At 44.8% G+C, this 20363-nt stretch overlaps 1 protein-coding gene across 1 annotated transcript in view; it reads right to left on the bottom strand.

The window, feature by feature from the left end:
- Positions 1 to 20153, bottom strand: part of ccdc28a (coiled-coil domain containing 28A) — a 142844-nt gene extending 122691 nt beyond the window's left edge. Inside the window, exon 1 of the mRNA XM_068590520.1 lies at positions 19991 to 20153. The gene's annotated coding sequence lies outside the window, so the exon portion shown is untranslated. The remainder of the gene's footprint in view (positions 1 to 19990) is intronic.
- Positions 20154 to 20363: the final 210 nt, after the last annotated feature.

Here is a 20363-nt window from a genome sequence, read left to right as displayed (position 1 = left end):
CTGTAATGCATCTCCTTCCTGTTCCCTTTTAAATTAGTCAGTTATAGCACATAAAAACATTTCCCTACATGCTTGTCACAGAGCGCAGAGTCGCTGACAAACAGGAGGCGTTTTTTGAGAGAATCAGGCGCCAACTTCCAGTTCTGGAAAGTGAAGCCAATGCTGAACCTAAAGCTGCATTCTCTCTCCTGACCACCAGGGGGCGACTCCTCTGGTTGTATAGAAGTCTATGCTTCATGTGTTAAAGCTGCATTCTCTCTCCTGACCACCAGGGGGCGACTTCTCTGGTTGTATAGAAGTCTATGCTTCATGTGTTAAAGCTGCATTCTCTCTCCTGACCACCAGGGGGCGACTCCTCTGGTTGTATAGAAGTCTATGCTTCATGTGTTAAAGCTGCATTCTCTCTCCTGAGCACCAGGGGACGACTCCTCTGGTTGTATAGAAGTCTATGCTTCATGTGTTAAAGCTGCATTCTCTCTCCTGAGCACCAGGGGGCGACTCCTCTGGTTGTATAGAAGTCTATGCTTCATGTGTTAAAGCTGCATTCTCTCTCCTGACCATCAGGGGGCGACTCCTCTGGTTGTATAGAAGTCTATGCTTCATGTGTTAAAGCTGCATTGTCTCTCCTGACCACCAGGGGGCGACTCCTCTGGTTGTATAGAAGTCTATGCTTCATGTGTTAAAGCTGCATTCTCTCTCCTGACCACCAGGGGGCGACTCCTCTGGTTGTATAGAAGTCTATGCTTCATGTGTTAAAGCTGCATTCTCTCTCCTGACCACCAGGGGGCGACTCCTCTGGTTGTATAGAAGTCTATGCTTCATGTGTTAAAGCTGTAATCTCTAGTGAACATCACAGGGTGACTCTTCTGGTTGTATAGAAGTCAATAGAAAATGCCTTCTCGCTTGATGTATTCACTCAGTAAACATGAGTTTATGTTCTCAATGTCTGGTTTCAAGTCTTCTTCAATACAGCATGATGTTCATTTAGTAAGTTCGAGTCCATTTAGAGCCAAACAGACCATAACGTAAGCTTTAGGTGGTCGTCTATATCTTATGAAATATCTTATTCAGTGTTCGGTTGAACTTTGTCTCTTCTGGTTGCAAAAAATAACAAAAAACAAGATGGCGACAGACAGAATTCAGAGTATACAGTTCGTTGACTGAATGCGAAAAAAAGAGAAATTCAGCTTACGATTTAGCGGCGCGTTAACAATGCATCCTTTTATCCCCACTGCTTTAATTTAATAAACAAAAGTCTCTTCCAACTACAGAAGAAAAGAAAAGAAACAAGAATGGATTTATTCAAAGCTTCCTGTTTCTCGTTGCTTCAAATAATCCATTCAGGGAAAATAATGTTTTGAGGTCACCGTCATCTTTTGTTGCAGTCAATGCTCTTCAATGAATACCTGATACGCGTCGCTCAATAGGCGCGTAAAGTCATTAAAACAATTGTATTGTCAAACACCAAAGCAGTGAAAAACGCTGAAATATTACTCGCCAGTTTAGGAGGATTTCTTTCAGTGAGAGGAACATGCAATCAAAAGGCACTAATGTAGATTTCACATATTACCCGGCCTCATAAAACCTGGCATTAGCCACTAAAATCAAAGCTTTCAAACGTCATATTCATCAAAAGCATGTTTTTTTGTGTCCTGAGGGCAGCGACCGGACGCCCTGTGATGATATAATTCAACCAGCGGAGAGAGGAGACTTGTGGTGAGGAAATCAATACCGCCTCACACAGGGCGGATACAGGGGGCTCACACACACACACACACACACACACACACACACACACACACACAGACGCACGCTTACAGACGGACACACTCTCAGCATCGGCTCGGACACACATGCACTTGAGGGAGTGTGTCGGCCACGTGTCTCGTGTCCAATAAGGGCATTAAGTCCGTCAATAAGAGCCTTTCAAGAATAACAGGGGTTCTCTCAACTGACACACACACACACACACACACACACACACACACACACACACACACGGACTAACTTCCCCCTCTCACTTTGTCCTTTAACCAGACAGAAATGGAGTGCAGCTCGGGGCCGTTCCAATTTAATCCACATCACCTACCCCTCCTGACTCGCTCTTATGTTTCCTCCTCTCGTCGTCGCTCATCTTTTCTACTGTTAATTTATTTTGTGGAACCATGGATCAGCCCCCGTTTAATACCATAACGCATTATGAACATAGTTAAACTGCTTGTAGAACTGTGTAAATGTAGTTAGAAGCACTCATGAATATCCTTAATGCTCCAAATAATCACAGCACATTATGAGGCATTTCATAACGACGTGAAGTATCATAATGCTTCATAATCTCTGTTCACTCACCGGCAGCTTTATAGCGTTTTATAAGTCCCTATATGTCTTTTTTTAAATGCACTATAACCACTGTCATAATGCATTATAATGTGATTACATGATTAATAAAATTGTTTTGTGTTATTGCAGACTTTACTTGAAGCAAGAAAACACTCAGATTAACATATAATTAAATGATAATGCATAACAGGCATTAAAATGCATTAAAGAAAGATTATAATGTATAATAATAGTGAGTATGTTAATATTAGTCCATGTTTTCATTAGCAATTAGAAAATGCTTTGTAATGTGTTGTGATTATTGTTAACAAGCATTGTGAATATGTATCATGCTTATAGATTGAATAATACAGTGTCATAAGCGTATTATAACACATTATAGGTTCCTTTGAGACAAAGGCATCCTAAAATGGATCAGATTCCAGGAAGGAGTTGGCTTGACGAGTCTTATTTGATTCATTTCTATAATTGTTGAATGTGTTTAATGTAAGAAACTGGATTAAAAAAAATATTAAAGGGATTTCATGAAATACAAAATATAATTGAGCGTAAATGTTGAAAAGGCTGTATGAAAAAATCTGGGTAAACTTATACGGAACCTCGAGGGAGATAGGACCAACTAAATGAGAGGCAGTTTTGTTAATGCAAAAAGACGTATTTGGACCTGAAAAGAGCAGCGAGGTCTGGCCTCGGATACAATGGCGGCGGCTGAATATCCAGCGTCCTTGAGCGAGCCACCGAATCCAGTTCAGAGCCGCTGCTCTGAAAGAAGCCCAAAAGAAAAGAAGTAGCTCCCTTCATGGATGAAGAAAGCATCGCATCAGGAGAAGTTAATGTGATGGCGGACGGTAAAACAATATTTCAATGGAGGGAAGAAAAAGAAAATCCAATCAAAAGCGAAGCATTGTTGTAAAATAATAACCCATTTATGAAAACGTATCTTTAAATGTCAGAAATTCTGAGGTATTCTGGGTCAAACAACTTCAAATGCAGCACAGCCGCTGCTCAATGAGCGAGGCAACAATAGCCAATGCCAATTTTGACAAAGCTAGTAGCTGCGCTACCAAGTCGCTGCACAACCAAGTAGCGACACAACCAAGTAGCTACACAACCAAGATACAACCAAGTAGCTGCACAACTAAGTAGAGAGACAACCAAGTTGCTGCACAACCAAGTAGCGACACCACCAAGTAGCTACACAACCAAGATACAACCAAGTAGCTGCACAACTAAGATAAAACCAAGGAGCTGCACAACCAAGTAGCTACACAACCAAGTAGCTACACAACCAAGTAGCTGCACAACTAAGATACAACCAAGGAGCTGCACAACCAAGTAGCTACACAACCAAGTAGCTGCACAACAAGCTGCACAACCAAGTAGCTACACAACCAAGTAGCTACCAAGTAGCTGAACAACCAAATATCTACCAAGTAGCTACACATCAAGTAGCTGCACAACCAAGTTTTCTGATGCATTACAGAAATAATTCACCGGATGAAAACTGAATGAATCAATGGACTAAAGTAACGAGCAATAACTGCGCCGAGCGCGTCAGCTTCCATGGTTTGTGAGGACTGAACCTCATTCAGGCCTCATTTCATCCCTCTAGCTGCCGTTCAGAGACCGAAAGCAGCGTTTAGCGGAGGGGAACTCTTTCGGCAGCTCGTGCATGAATCATGTATGCGACTGAAGACAAAAATGTGGCACGAGGAACAGGTGTGTGTGTGTGTGTGTGTGTGTGTGTGTGTGTGTGTGTGTGTGTGTTTATATGTTCTGAGACTCTTAAGCTCAGTGTCTGCGTTGCCCTATTGTTAAGACCCCAGAGTGGGCCAAGGAATTTCATTTATCAAGAAATGGATAGGGTTCCTAGAAGAGCCCTCTTCAGACACACAAACACACACTATAAATAACCAAATGACACAGCGAGCAGAAGAGGAAGAGGCCGGTCGCGTTTGGATCGTAAGCATGCAGGCGTGACACTCGGAGGAAGAAAGAAACATGAAGTTCTTCATAAGTGACAAAAGAAGTCACACGGGAAGAATCTGAGGCCTCCCATGCACGTCTGACCACACACACACACACACACACACACACACACACACAGACTCGAAATAAGCTTGTGCGGTGCCTTTGAACAGGCAGTGGTCAAGGTTCACTGGCAGGTCAGCTCCACCGAACATGGAAAATGAAACACACACACACACACACACACACACAAAGACACTTGTGGACAGCTGTCAATCGGCAGCTAAGCAGGTCTGAGGTGAGGCGACGGGGCCGACGGAGAACAGCGGAGAGTTTTATTGGGGTTAAAGCGAGGTCGAGCTCTCGGGGTGGCACGTGAAACGATAAATCAGCGCGCCAAGTATCTCGCGTGTTTCGTGCGCGCAAACATCCTCGAGCACCCATTCTTTTTGCGGTTACTGACAGCGCTGTGACACGCTGAGGTACGGGAGAAAGATAAAAATAAAAGGCGGCACGGTAAGCGCGCCAGTCATTTTTTTGATGCGTTGTTTGGTTTGAAAAATGCCAGGTAATAATGACAAGTGCCCCGGAGGATGTTCGACGTTACATTACGTACGGTTGGACCTCTTTTCTATCACTTTCCAGCAAGTTTGTGACAAAAATCAGACAATAAAAAACAAGGATCTCTTGAAATGACGACACAAATTAATCAATTAGACGTTGTTTATCTGTAACAAGGGTTTTTTTCCTCCACTCAAAGCCTCTTTGCCAGGGCGTCACACTGTGGGCTGCATGTTCACATGAAATGCTCTTTTGCTGCCCCCTGCCTTTCCCTGCATATGAGCTGGAGAGAGAAAAGTCAGGGAGGGAGACCGAAAAGACGGGATCTAAGCCCCCAAATAAGGATAATGGAGCCAAACATATGATGGTAATGAAATGTGATGGAAATATTTGAAGGATTATGTTGCCGTGGCTTTATGGATTCGCCACAGATTATTACTCCGGCGGACTAGTGGAAAGAGAGTGGAATTGAATGTTAGACTGGGTCAAGTTGTTGACAGCTGGAGTTCTCGAAAAAAAACAAAAAAAAAACAGAAACTGGAGGTGTACGTTCTCTGAATAAAAGGAGAAGTGGAGCAGAGACTTCTCTCCAGACGATGGAGCCCTAAACTTGACCTCAGATGACCCTAATCTATCCGTCTGTGCAGATTAAAGCGATGGGGACAAAATTCAGAGTATGTAACTTGTAACTTCCTATCCAAAGTTACGGCTTCTTCAAGCGTGAGGCGTCTTCTGAATTTCACACTGAAGGAATACTTAATAATTCAGATTTTGGGACGTTGTCCCCCTAAATGCACTGGATGTGAGTGAAGGGATCTTGTCAGGATCATTTTTGCTGAACATAATACAACATGCAGTTATGTGGTGGACATCCAACCAAGTCTCCAAGGTGAAGACCATCACGAGCAAGAACACAAGCCGGGAATCACAAAGAAATAGTTTCAGAAATATAATCTGAAGTAAGCACTTGGTGACCTGAGGACATAATCTCCCCAAAGACCACTGGGTCTTCCTCTACTAATCCTACTCTTCCTCATCCTCTCTTGATCTTCAGACCACACACACACACACACACACACGGACACACACACTGCTTCCATCTATCAAAAGACATAAATACTCGGGTTAACTGGTGCTCATGGCTCCAAATGTCGGACTTGTTTTACTCAAATGATCTTGTAAAAGTATCTCTTTTCGCTCGCTTACTTTCCCTTTAAAAAGAAAAAAGGTACATTAAGACGATGAGCAGTTGGAGCGACATATTGACACCCTCCCCTGTCTCTTCTATTTGCAACAAAACAAGATGCCAGTGGCCAAAATGCAAGATGGCGGCGTGCAAAATACCGAAACTTTCGCAAAGAAAACTAAACTTGGCTTTGAACGAGTCATTTTGAGAACTAGTGAATCAACAAACGCTGCAGATAAAAGAAATGGGAGCTGATACAGAGAAGTTTGCACCATAACACACGAGCTTAAAGAACACACGGCGCCCAATCTGCCTTTAGAAAAGCTCCTCGGCTCTTCAGATGGTTGAAGAAGGAGAGCAATAACACAAACTGACAAACAAGATGGCCGCCGATGCGCGCCTAAATGGAGTGGATGGAGGTCCCGGCTAAGCCCGGCTGCGTTTCACCAGGGGAAGGTTTTCAGGGGACACGCCGAGCCGATATTCTCTGATTGAATGCAGGACCGCCCCCCCACTCTTTTGTCATTACAACAGTTTCTCCTTGAGAACTAAATCTACTTATGATTGTTTTTACGCGTCTTTCCTTATCATTTTCTTTAATTCAAAACGACAATCTGGACGTCGTAATCCATCATGGATTTAACATTTCCCCATACGCCGCGCCGCCCCTCCCGGAGCCAAATAATCGAAATGGTTTAGGACTCGGGGACCTGACTCAAGGGGGATAGAAAAGAAAGGCGGATGAAAAAGAAAAGGGGGAAGAGTGAACGGAGAACAGCAGAAATGGCAAAGAGAGAAGGGAGCCGGAGATGAAGAGACATGAGGGAGAGGAGGGGGAGGGGCGGGTTCAAAGAAGTCTCTTATTAATCAAGACAAGGAATAAAACCAGGTTGTAATATTCACAAATGGTGCCCGAGCTGTGTCCCCCCTCCCTTCCCCTTTTTGCCTTGATAGTATTAGGAAAAATGAAAACGAAATCTTTAGATTAGAAAGATTGTAAAAATTGAATTACGGCGGTCACGCGGGGGCCGAGTGGATGAGCGAGAGCCAAATCTTCATCTCGGACAGAGAGGACGGGGGAGAGGGGAGGGGTGAAAATGATGAAAAATGAAATAGGGTATATCTGGAGGGGGGAGTTGAAGGGAGGGAGGGAGGAGAGATAAGAAGTCGGGGTCATCACCTGTGTGATTCGGCCCGATTTTCTTTCAATCCCCCCAAATCCAACAATCAGTTTAAGCTTCTACCGCACGCCACCACACAGATGATTTGGGGTTTCTGAAGATATGACACTGCGTTATAATAATGTCTCTGTACATGAATACATATCCATCCGCTAGACAGCAAACAGGAAGCAAACACGTGGCGTTGACGCGGTGAGTCGACCGCCTGACGGGAGAACCCTGCACTTTTTCAAGCAAAATAAATGCATTAATTGTGGGGATTTGCTGCTTTTATCGGCATGTATCATTTTAAACTGAATGTCAATGGGTTTTAGACTTTTGGTAAAACAAAGAGAGACTCCTGAAGACTTCACCTTGTGCTCTGGGAAGTTGTGGAGGACATTTTTCTTCTTTCATAAACTAATCGAATGACAATTATCTACAAAAGTGTCTGAGCGTCGCTCAATTATATATATTACCCGTGAGTGAGTTAAGTGTTTTATTGTCTGTGTACTGAGTGTTTATAAGAACTGTATCACATTTATCTGAATAAGGCAAAGAGCAAAGGAATAACATGGCCGCCCCTCAAAATGCTTTCATTTAGATTATGTTCTTGTTTTAAATATATATATATATATATATATATATATATATATATATATAATTTAATTTTGCATAAAAAAGGAGCAATGAAAATAATCCAAGGATGCTTATACTTCACCTCACTTCACATATTACTCATTTCAGACTTGCTGTGTTTCCAAACAAATCAGAGACGAATGAAATGAACAAAAAGACTTTGACCAGATTTCTACTCTGGAGTGAAAAACCTCTTCAAGGAGAAATCCAGCAAAACAACACTTAATATTTCATATTTAAAAGGCTTGAAGACATTTATTCAAATGGATGTGTCTTAACAATTCAGTCCAATTCAAAGCAAAGACGAGCAGGAGTTTATCCTTGACCTCACGTGTCCTGCTGCTTTAAAACCCAACTCCTGTTTGAAGGCCAGCAGCGCCCTCTAGAGGCAGAACAGAGTGATGCGTGAGGGCTCAAACATACACACAGGACATTCATTTATTAATGTATTAATCTTCAGGCCCAAAATCACACAGCCCCAAAACCCAAAAATGAATAACCTGTTGTGTCAAAGACAATGTAATGTAGGAAGTTATGATCATATCTGATGTTTCACCACAGAAACGGTATCTTTTAAGTCCGTATATTTCTTTATGTGAGGGCTGTGCACTTATACAAAGAAAATAGAAGAGAAATAGAAACATAAACCCCAACAACGTAGCTAGGATTTTAATTTAAATAGCAAAAACCTTTTAATATATTTCTTATCTTGTTCCAAAAAAATGAAAACGACATAAAAAATAAGTCAAGTCCCATAGCCATGTCATGCTGGAGACACCTGTCAGACTGCTGTTTGGATCATTTCCCCTGAATGTTATTTTCATGACTGAAAAGTAAATTATGTCATTTGTGTCTTTGTGACATTTAAAACATGTACTTTTATGTTTTAACCATCAGTATGACGTTAGAAGGTTAAATCTCCTCCTGTTATATTTAGATAAAGTTGTATTTATTTCTTCTTGCAGTTCCTGGTCGTGCCCACCAGGTGTCCTCACAGTCCAACTGTTACTTCACACATAGGAGCATTACAATGGCCCCGAGCTACATTTCTTTAATTTGTCATTACATAACACGGTTACTGCGTTGATGTCTGACACAGTTAGCCCTAGACTGTTTATTGCAGGTAATCTGGGACTATGAAATGATCATTTTCCAGCATTATCATCCATAAACTGACAGATGTCGCCATCTAGCATCTGTCTGATTGCATCTTTTGTGTGTTTTTACAGAAACTTGCGAAGATCCTCATTACTGTTCTTTGTAATCACATTGCTGTGCTGCTGCATCTCATGAGAGAGAGAGAGAAAGAGAGAGAGAGAGGGGATTAAAGCTATAACCACCAGGGGCCCTCAGTGATCTGCAGTGATCCATCTCTGGAGCTGCCAGCACGCAGCTCAGTCCTGTTATTCACAATCAGCTGTGAGCGGATGCAAAAGCTATTCCTGTGTTTTGTCACGCAATCCCAGCAGCTATGTTCAGTGAGTTCTGTTTTGGGACGCCGCAGACGCCATTTCCAGGAGGCAGCGTCTGCAGGAATCACCGCGCGGCTGATTGATGCGCTCGGACTTCCTGCGAGCTCGTTGAGTGACAGCGGAAGCAAAGCCAACAATGAGCCATTACCGCATTTAATAAAGCATGACAGCTCCAAAATACACGGCTATTTCCATCAATGTCCGCTGGCTTTTTCATTCACTCTCCTCATTCATACCGAACGCTACAACATGTTGAGAGAGAGGACTCCAACAGCAGCAGGAGGGTGGGACGGGGACAGATTGGAAAAAGCTCAATCCTCATGCAAAAGACAGATTGTAGCTCCACCAGAGGGACGAGTGTTGTCAACATCACCAGTGGAAGTGGGTTCTGTCCCATCGGGCACTGAGACCTGCACGCAGGCTCTTATGTAACGGGCTGAGCGAGGCCTCGGGAGGCCACTCCAGCAGAAACACAAGGGGGAGTCGACCACAAACCACCTCATTCAGTGCTTTTCGCACGGATTTGAACCAGCAACCTCCCGGGCCACCGTCTGCTCTTTCCCGCTGCAGACCTGTCTGATTTATCGCTGTTTGCTCGGCGATGAGCGTTTCAATGATTCCTCCCCTGCAGGGCGTGGAAGCTGTAAACCCGGATTAATGGGTCATTAGGAATGTACCGTTTTTTTATCCTTCAAAACGAATAACGCTTTGAGTCCTCTCCGCACAGACTGAGAGAAAAAGAGATTTGTATGAAATTAATATATAAATAAATACATGATTCACTTGCACATACATGCAGAGAGCATTACAGGCATCTCAACTCATTTCAAGTGAGCAATAGTTTGAATTCAATGTGTTTTTTTCCTCTTTATGTTCTGCACTGACCTCAATAATAACTTCATGCATATGCATGTCCTGCTTCTCCAGCTGATATCATGTATTTTGTAAGTTTATGTAACCCAACTGGCTTTGTTCTTGTTTACTGTCTTTGGCTTTATTAAATGTTTGATGAGATAATGTCACTATTCAGCAGAAATATCATCCAAGTTGGATTATTATGGAACACACAATGGCGTTTAGGAGTGTGTTGGGATCTTCACAATCTCTCTAATAATCTACTCTTCTCATAAAGTCACATATTTTTCAGAATTACAGCAAATAAGTGCACAATTGAAAAGGATGATGTAATGCGACAGTATTCCTGTGGCGGTGAGACATGATCGATGCGGGGTGATGGATGGAGTCTGTACTTTAACGCACTGACACCAACAACATGAGCGGCTCATAAATCCAGAAGGTTCTCCGGGTTCAGATGCTGCAAAGAGGTCCTGAGGGACCGCCAAGATGGCCGCTCGCTGACAGCTTGCAGGAGAGTGCAAAATATCGCCGCGGCAATTAGTCAATTAGCCAGTTGAGAGATGATGAATCGTTTCTCCGGTTTCATCTTTTGTTACGATGTCAAATGTCCTATCTTAATGTTTTGAGCAGCAAACTGAAGACATATTAAATCATACTTTTTCCACCAGATGGAATAAAGAGAATGAAACAAGCAGCCCGAACTTACATAACACCAGTTTAGTGTTTCTAATACGATGAGGCGATGACACACATTCTCCTTTCTCCTGCTGTCCGTGGGGACCGACTGCAAACTACCAACCCGATGAACACACACTTCAATCCGCATCTGTGAACTCAAGATTTGAGATTGGATTCCTGCAGATCTCGTTAGTGTACAGACTTTTACAGCTCAACCTGCAACAGCGATAATAATCCCAGATTACCGCCCGGCGAAATGCATGCGTACTGCCCCTTTAAACGGCTGAAACTTGGCTTTTAAAACAACAGATCTTTTCTTCCATTGGCACCACCGAGCTCACACACACACACACATAAACACACACACACACACACACACACACACACACACACACGTAGGCACTTTGTATTTCCCTCACGTTTCCCGAGTCAGTCGTCGGTTTTGGAGAGTGTGAGAAAGAGAAAAGTGAAGAGGAGAGGGAGACCGAGTGTGTGTTTGTGGGGGGGTGAGGGGGGGTCTAACCAACTGGGAGATTGCATAACGCGATTAGACCGCAGGAATCTGAGAAAGAAGTCCTATTGTTCACAGCCATGTGAGGGAGCGAGAGACCATGTGACACCAGGTCAGAGGTCAAACACACAGGAGTGAGGCGGGGAGACGGACGGCGATGCCGGGGAGGAGGCGGGACGTCAACGTCCTCGGCCCTCCTCCTCCACCTCGTCTCCCTCAGAGAATCAGAAAGACCGTCCCTTCTTACTACCGAGACATCTCCCGACTACTTATCTCCTCGTTTATGGTTCTCGAAAAGGCCACTCCCGCTGGTAAAGTTAACCCCATTAAAAACCTCAACATCGGTCTCAAAGACGTCCAACCGGGCCCTAAAGAGCAGGCCGGACCCCACTGCGAGTCTGTACACCATCACCTCCTTATTATCCTGTTCCTGTCCTATTAGCTCCGAGACGGGCAACACAGCTCTAAAAAAAAGAGGTGAAAAAAATGAAGAAACAATTTCCCCATGGGGTGGGATATAATGGTTCCTTTGGTATGTGCATCTGTGTGTGTGTGTGTGTGTGTGTGTGTGTGTGGCCTTGGGTGAAGAGCAGCGGGATCCGACCTCCTCCGTCTATTAATAATTAAACTTTAATGGTCACTATAGCCTGCGAGCCTGAGAGAGGAGGGGGGGGGGGGGGGGGTTACGCCGCACAGCAGAGAGAGAAGAAGGGACCGTGAGAGGGATGCGACCACAACCGGCGACGGGGAATTAAATTAAAGACGGTCGATCAGAAAAAGTCGGCGCTCTTTCATGTCCTCCGCAAACACCCGACGCCTCCGCTGCAGCTCCGTCGGTCTTCTGCCGGCGTGAAGAGAAACACGATCGTCGACCGATAACAAAATGCAATCTGCACACAGCCTCCAGTCTGGTTTTGGATTTTATAAAAAGGGGCTTTCAAGTCCAACAGTGAACTTATTTCACCCGGGAAAAGCAAAGATTACCACTATCGAAGAAATGGAACAATAAAGTGTCCTGATACAGACGAAGAGCTGCAGCAAGCAGAATATTTTACAGATTAATGCAAGCAAATGTCAGAAAATAGACAAATGATGTATTTAAATGTTCTTTGTCAGTCCAAAACCTAAAGATATTGAGTTCAGTGTGATATAATCTCCGTATTTGAGGGCCCGAATCAACATTTTCAAACATTTTTGGATGAAAAAAAAGATACTTCAGTATCTAGTATCGAGATTAGTTGATTATGAAAATAGTTGGGGATTATTTTTCTGCCCATCTCAACTGTACGCGGACGTAGAGCTGGACGACCGGGACAAGGGAGGCCTCCTTATCAAGAACCATCAGAACAAAAACAAAAACAAAAAGTCAGTTTTCTCAAATGCTACGATGTGGAAGAGGAGCAGATCAAGGCCCAGAACAAAAGCAAACCACGGATCAGATGATGGGTGAGGCGATGCCAGCTCGCTTGACTCTGATGTGAAGCAGCCTATCTGGTCTCCTCCTCAGACCTCAGCTCATCTTAGCGTAACGCGCTCCGACAGCACGCGAGCTCATCGGCTGTGACGAGCCGGCCAAACTAAAAAGTCAAACTTCAAATGAAAGTTGCGCAACGGAAGACCGACAGTCCGTCTCCCTTCCCTCTTCATAAAACACAATCACATCGTGCAGAGATGTTGACAGGAAATCCCAGCGCACAGATTAAGTGACACTTCGGAGACAAAGCAGAACTAAGTACGAGGATCCGATTAGCGCGGGACGGTGTGACAGATGAAGCTGGAGAAAATATCTGAAGCGTCGTCCATCATCATGGTTTTCCGTTCACGTTAGACGAACCAGAGCCGCTGCACCGACTGTCCCATCATGCATCAGGTGGTCACATGACATGACACACGAGTGAAGGAGCAGGAAACGAGGGTCATTGCTTCACCTTGTTAGCATCTAAACACTGGAAGACATCATTTGAAAGGACATAAATGCCCCCCAAAAACGATATCTGGATATGTTGATAATCAATTTTCACGTTTTTCTTTGTTGTGTTTGAGCACTGGAGGGCGGGATTCACGGCGTTTTCCTCTGCGTCTCGGCCGTACAGCCGCAGCAGTGAAGCCAGACACGGCGAGGCGGCGCTCGAATTTATGATTTCATCAATCTGCTCCGGCTAGAGCCGACGTGAAAGACATCGCCGGCGGCGTTGTCGTCTGAATATCTCCGCTTCCGCTCGGCCTGGCTGCGGAAGAGGCCCCGTAATGGCCCCTCAGAAAGAACGTCACGTGTGTTTCCCCCCAGCAGAAATGAAAGTGCCTGTGCGACTTGTGAATAATTCATTCATAAAAAGAACGATCCTCAAGATGAGCGGCGAGCGGCACAAACTGCAGCTCTTTCTTTGGTTTTTGAGAAACTCTCTGAAGGCCAAACGCATTGTCACACGGGGAGCAAAGAAGAGTCGACGCTACGCAGACGTTTCTGTTTCAAAGGCATCGGGATTGTGTTGGAGGTTCACACAACAGGAATACAGCAGCACGCTCTCAGCCAACAGCTGACTCTTTAATGGGAGCCGGGGATGTTTTCACTTTGGCAGATTTACTTTTTCTAATGGCGGGTGTCTTGTTTTGGAAGGAAACTCTTCCCTTTAGAGCAGGACATTAGCCATCGGTAAATGGATTACATTTGGAAGGCATCTTCCCCGAGCAGACAGCTGGACAGCTCCGATGCTTCACTACACACACACAGACACACACACACACACACATTACAGCAGTCTAATAGTCTGTCTGCTGGGTGTTTTCCCGCTGATGACGGACTTTTCTTATTTTTTCCTTCATCGCGCTGTCGCTCCTCCTTTGCTGTCATTAATGATCCAACCTTAGGGACACACACACACACTCAGACTCACACACACACACACACACACACACACACACACTACATGCCGCAGCATCTTCCTTTGACTGCCTTTCACTGAACATAGACCACAGTGATACGAGGTATTTTACTCTTTTTGGAATATCATTATGTTGATTATGATCTAATAAATATTCAGCACTTTAAACTGCAACTCTAGATTCAACTTAAAACACGCCGCTTTCTTAATCGCTGCAAAGCAAGCGTGAAATGGGATCAATCAATAAATTGTTTAATCGCGTACACATGGAGTGTCAGGATCCAAGTGGGGCATAAAACACAGAAATATTACAGGCTATAACCCATTATTTCCATCTCAAATCATACTATTGAACACAGAGCTCCTGCGTCAAAGCACAGAGCACTTGACATCCAACCCGGGGACCAAACCCTGACAATTGGAGGTAATTCTTGAAATAAAACTTGATTTTCCCGCTGCCTCGCTGAGATGACGTGAACAGGTGATTGACTAGGTCTCAGTGCGCCGCATCCCTCGTTAACATGCCCATGAAAACGCTCTGGATGGATCGTCGCCTCACAAGCCACTGCTCGAATGCAAAAGTATTTTACCCTGCGGAGGAGAGGGGGGAGAGGCGGGTGAGTTAAAGTGAGAGCTGAAGCTGTGTGTTTGAGCAAAGGAAAAGGTGCACAATGCTGCAGAGACAGACGAAGGACGGGAGAGGTTGATGATGAAACGGAGTTTGGACTAAAAGCCCATATCATCACTACTTATTCACGAGGTTATGGCAACCGTCAACGCACCCATCCAAACAGAGCATGCGTTGAGGGATGCTGCAGTTTTATTGCCACTCTTCTGTTCTCTCAGCCCCTTTTAAAGAAGTCAGGAAAGTTTACTCAGAGGGAGTTGAAGCTGGAGTGATAATCAATGTTATTCACCATTTTGCCATCAGCTTGGTGCTCTGCAGTGCACCTCTGCAGAGAACAGCTCAATAAAACAACATTTCGCCCAAAAACAAACCACACTGACTCCTGACACTCCTACACTGGAATCAGCTGTTGTCATGAGCTTCTAGTACTATATACACACTGTATGCGTGTGTGCATATTACCCCATTTGAACCTTGGATTAATATGCAGTCTGTATCCGAGTGTGTTGATTGGATTAAGGAGAAGTGTATTTTAACACAGAACTCATTGTAATCAGCCGCACCACCTGCAGGCGGCCTCCTCTTTCCACCTCCAGCAAACCTGGCAAAAAGCTGTACATGAGGAGTCTCGTCGGCTCCGCCCACCTCATTTGCATAGCAGGATACAATCACAGCGCACGTGGAGTTGACGCTACGAGATCGCTTATTTATAGCAAGTGGAAGCGCAAAAGCCTGTGAACGGGAACATGCGTGTTTCTGCGTGTATCTACAAAACGTGCATCTCTGCATGCTCATGGCTGACTGTAGTGTGTTGCACTGTATGTGTGCGTGTTTGTGGGTCTGTGTGTGTGTGTGTGTTGTGTGATCAATAAGAGCTTAGATCTACAGCGGCAGGTAATCAGAGTGATTTATCTGTTAGAGAAACAATCAAAGGCGCATTGATCAGCTCTGTAAAATACACACATGGACATGCACACACAGACAGACACACACACACACACACACACACACACTCTCTCCATTGTGAGCCAGTACAGAACATGTACTTTATGTGCTGCAGTGGCTTCCATGTAATAATGCACACACACAACCTGAAGGTAACTCAGATGTTTACATACTGATGAGCAAAACATCTGTGTGCATGTGTGCATGTGTGTCTGTGTGTGTGTGTGTGTGTGTGTGTGTGTGTGTGTGTGTGTGTGTGTGTGTGTGTGTGTGTGTGTGTGTGTGTGTGTGTGTGTGTGAGAGAGAGAGAGAGACTCAGCTGCATCCTTCACTTTGCATTATATTTTTCATGCATCTATAATTCAGCCCACATGCATGCAGGGAAGGCGTCAGCTGGGGGAGGGAACGCTCGTTCTCCCTCGTTCATTCGGAGCGAACGAATGTGGAAGCACATACAAGATTTACAATATTATGCATCCGAGAGAGAGGGAGATGCTACGTTACAGCAAAATATTCATCTCATATCATCAGGCTGTCGGCACTGCTTTCCAGATCCAGAAGCACTCCTCTTCAATAACAGATTGCCCGCAGTCGTCTCTGAACATTAATATTTCATCAACACGTTCAGGATGTTGTTTTTTGGATCAGATTGAGAGAAATCAGAAGGAAAACTGCAGATGGAAACAGCCCAAAAAATGAAAAAACGACAACAAGAGTCTTCACTTTATCCCCGCCAGCAATGCACTGAGAAGAAAGATCCTTTTCTTTTGCTTTATTGAAGTAGAAGCCACGAGATCTAATTTACGATGCCGCATTAGGGAATGCAATCGACAAATCCTTGATATGCTTTTGGGAGAAAGAACTGCTCTATAAAAACAAATTACGAGAGCTAGATGAATGCATCAAAGACGATCAACAGTCACAATAACTGTATTGCTGTCTGCATGTATTTACATTTCCAAAATGTTGCACAAAGGGACCTTCAGACTCCATCTCTCTGAAATAATGTTACGCATTTTCAATTTTTACTGCTCATGAATAAGAATGGAATGCATGTGCTGTATGGTGCTGGTTGTATTGCTGGTTGTGTTGCTGGTTGTGTTGCTGGTTGTGTGCCATAAAATAGACAAAGAAGGAAGAGGAAGAAGAGGTGCGTACATTTACATTTCTTCCCTCCTGGAAGTTGATTACTTTCCTTGTGCACCGTCAGAAAGATGTTGACGATGACGTGGAAGAAGAAAAATGGATCCACAGGACCGAGGTGGCTGAATTCCCTTCTGAGATGGAAGAAGAAGAAGTTGGAGAGAGAGAGAGAGAGAGAGAGCAGCATGAGGACGAGCGTGTGTTCTGGGTTTGTTACAAGTTTCTGTCTGCCTCGGCGTCACCCCGCGAGGGGATTAATTAGCGTAATCAGACTGAAACTCTTTCACGCTTCTCCGAGGTGTTTCTGCGCGTGCGTTTGAAAATAAACAGCAGAGCGCCATCGTCGGGGAGCGAAACGCGGGAAAGGTTAGCCACGGTCAGACCAGGGATCTGATCAGAATCCTCATCATCTAATTTTGTGACAATATCATCCTTTAGTCGAGGGGGGAGGAAAAAATGTTCCAGGTGCAACAATTCGGATTTGCCGAAAAGGTTTCCTGAACACATCCGACACATAATCCCCACTCCCAGATTGAAAATGAAAAGCCACCACTGACGTTTCACGGTTTCATGGTTGTCGAGTTTGAAATGAACAACATATCTCGTAGATGCAGCGTCCTGTGCTTCTTTGCAGACATATCGATCACTCAAAAGAGATCAGCGAGAGGTTAATCAATAGAATGAACGTTTCGAAGGAGAACTCGTGGGTAAACACTGGAAACCGAAGCGTGTGAAGGGCGCTGCTCATAATCAAAATATGGATTCGATCTGGCGGTGTGGTAGTGAGGCTGCAATGGCCACGGTTCAGGAATGTCAATAAAACAAAAAGAGCCGTCTCTCCGACTCCACTTCTCGACGCCGGTTAATGACGACAGCCTCCATTTCGCCTCACATTCTCTCGGCCGATCTCTCTCCGCATAATGAAGAAGAGGGAAAACACTGCTTACGGGTGCGAGAGAAACACAGAGATCCCATTAACGGCCATTAGAGCGAACACTTATGTGGCACTTAATGGTCCTACTTCCTGCCCCGCTTCAGACGGTAACGATGGAGGTGAAGAAGGAGAGTCGTGATCGGAGAGAAAGAACGTCGACTGAAATGAGAAAGAGCAGCGACTCTTTCTTTAATTTCCAGGGCAATTACGAAACTAAAACCACCAGTGTGTCGTTCCATCAGCCTGAGCCAAACCGTTTTGCTCATTTCAGACATGTTTTTTTCAGAAATGGAGCTCATCTTCCATTGATTTGTCTCCCTCTCCTCCCTCTCTCACCCATCTCTCCCCTAATACCTCTCCATCATCCTGTCAGCTCCCCTCCCTCCTTCGCCCATGCACGTTCATTTTTCTCTCACTCTGCCATAGTTGTTGTTTTTTTTCGGCCTGGCACATTTTGCTTGTTTTCACGCCTCGCTTCCTCTTCCTCCTCCTCGACCTCGCCGCCGTAATCGTCTCATAGTGTCGCTGGCCGTCTTAATGCTGCTCTCCCTCTGATCCCCCTCTTTCATCCTCCCTCTCTCGCTCTCCCATTCACTTTATCCATCCATCTCTCCACCCCTTGTTATCTATTATTCATGAATCTGGTTCAGAGGGAAAAAGGGAATAAAGATGCATCTGCAGCTTCAAGAGGTCCTCTTTGCCAGCGTACGTGTGTGTGTGTGTGTGTGTGTGTGTGTGTGTGTGTGTGTGTGTGTGTGTGTGTGTGTGTGTGTGTGTGTGTGTGTGTGTGCGTGTGTTTGGCAGGACTTTTTACCGTTTTTGAGCAGAAAATACAGTTTGAACAATATTAATAAAGATGGTTAGACAATTTGGTACTAAGTTGGGTGATTAGGGGATGTTTTACACAGCATGAAAGCATGTTAGTCACACTAATAGCAAGAAATAATCAAACAGTACGCAAGATGTTTTATACCGAGGCGAATAAAGAGGAGGAACAAACAGTTAACGTACAAGGAGGATTTATTAAGACAGTAAATACTAGTTTTATTTTCTGTTTCCCTACTTTTATGTCTGTTTACCTCTCATGTCTGGGTGGAAGACAAACTGGACAGTTGTTCAGGCGTCTGGGCCTCTGGAGAGTTTGACAAGCAAAACCATAATATTGACTTTGGGCCGCTTCGCAGCAGCTAAATTAAACTCCGCAAGGAAAACGAAACCCGTCACAAAGAGATTACAGGAACAAATCCCAATTTTAAATATAATATTTAACTTCCTGCTGACGCAAACTACATGCAAAGCTTGTACAACAAAAGTAACACTGTAATTCACTTTATTAATGAAACAACAAGCAGCGAAGTTTGCACAAACCCCTTTTATTCTCGTCCCACACGTTCCTCTCCTCCGCTCTTTCCGTTTTTCCCTTCACAATAAAAGCCCCAGAAATCAGACATCAGAACACTGCTTCCCACAAAGCTGTTCAAACACGCAATATAATAACTTACAGTTATAACAAAACATGTCAAAACTATCCAACAAAACACACACTGCACACACAAGAGCACGAGCCGATCAGAACGAATGATATTAACTACTGTACAATACCGCAACTTTTTTTTCCTCATCTTTGACTTGTGCAGCTGGCGTGTGGATTATACATTTAGCCGCAGTAGCAGAGACATAACGTGCAAAATTCACGGCGGCGGCGGCGGCAGCGGCAGCGGCAGCAGCAGCGGCAGCAGCAGCAGCATACAGACTCACATCCACACAGCTTGGTGGGATCTATCAGCCAGCCTCCACTGCCGCTACAGCGCGGCTAGCCGAGCGGCAGGCGGCTAGCCGAGCGGCAGGCGGCTAGCCGAGCGGCAGGCGGCTAGCCGAGCGGCAGGCGGCTAGCCGAGCGGCAGGCGGCTAGCCGAGCGGCAGGCGGCTAGCCGAGCGGCAGGCGGCTAGCCGAGCGGCAGGCGGCTAGCCGAGCGGCAGGCGGCTAGCCGAGCGGCCGAGCTAGCCGAGCTGCCTCCAAACCACTAGAGGCCACTGCAACACAAAAACAACTACACAAAAAGCAGAAAAAAACAGTTGACTCACCCAATGTCGTTGTTGATCAACAACATCCTGATGTTGATCAATAACAGTTAGGAAGTGCTCTTCATGGACGCCAGTGAGGAACCTCTCCATAAGAAGAGGCATAAAGTCCAGTTCTACTCCTCCTTCAGCCAGTGAGTGTTAAAACACATAAAACACTAAACATAACTTCTATTATGTTTCAGCATGAACTCTTCCTAATTCAGCTTGGTAGCTTGCGGTTGTGTTGACAGAAGTAATTCTGGCAGGCTGACCAATCACAACGCATGTGAGTGGTCACGTGGGCTCTGTGACCAATCACAATAATGCAACATGATAGCAGATACTAAGGCTAGCTAGCTGGCAGTTAGCATGTCGTTTAACGCACGATTCCTGC

This window comes from Clinocottus analis, unplaced genomic scaffold, assembly GCF_023055335.1.
Source record: "Clinocottus analis isolate CAN_PGR_092001 unplaced genomic scaffold, fCliAna1.0.p SCAF_24, whole genome shotgun sequence".
Lineage (NCBI taxonomy): Eukaryota > Metazoa > Chordata > Actinopteri > Perciformes > Cottidae > Clinocottus > Clinocottus analis.
This window is presented reverse-complemented; position numbering and strand designations above follow the sequence as displayed.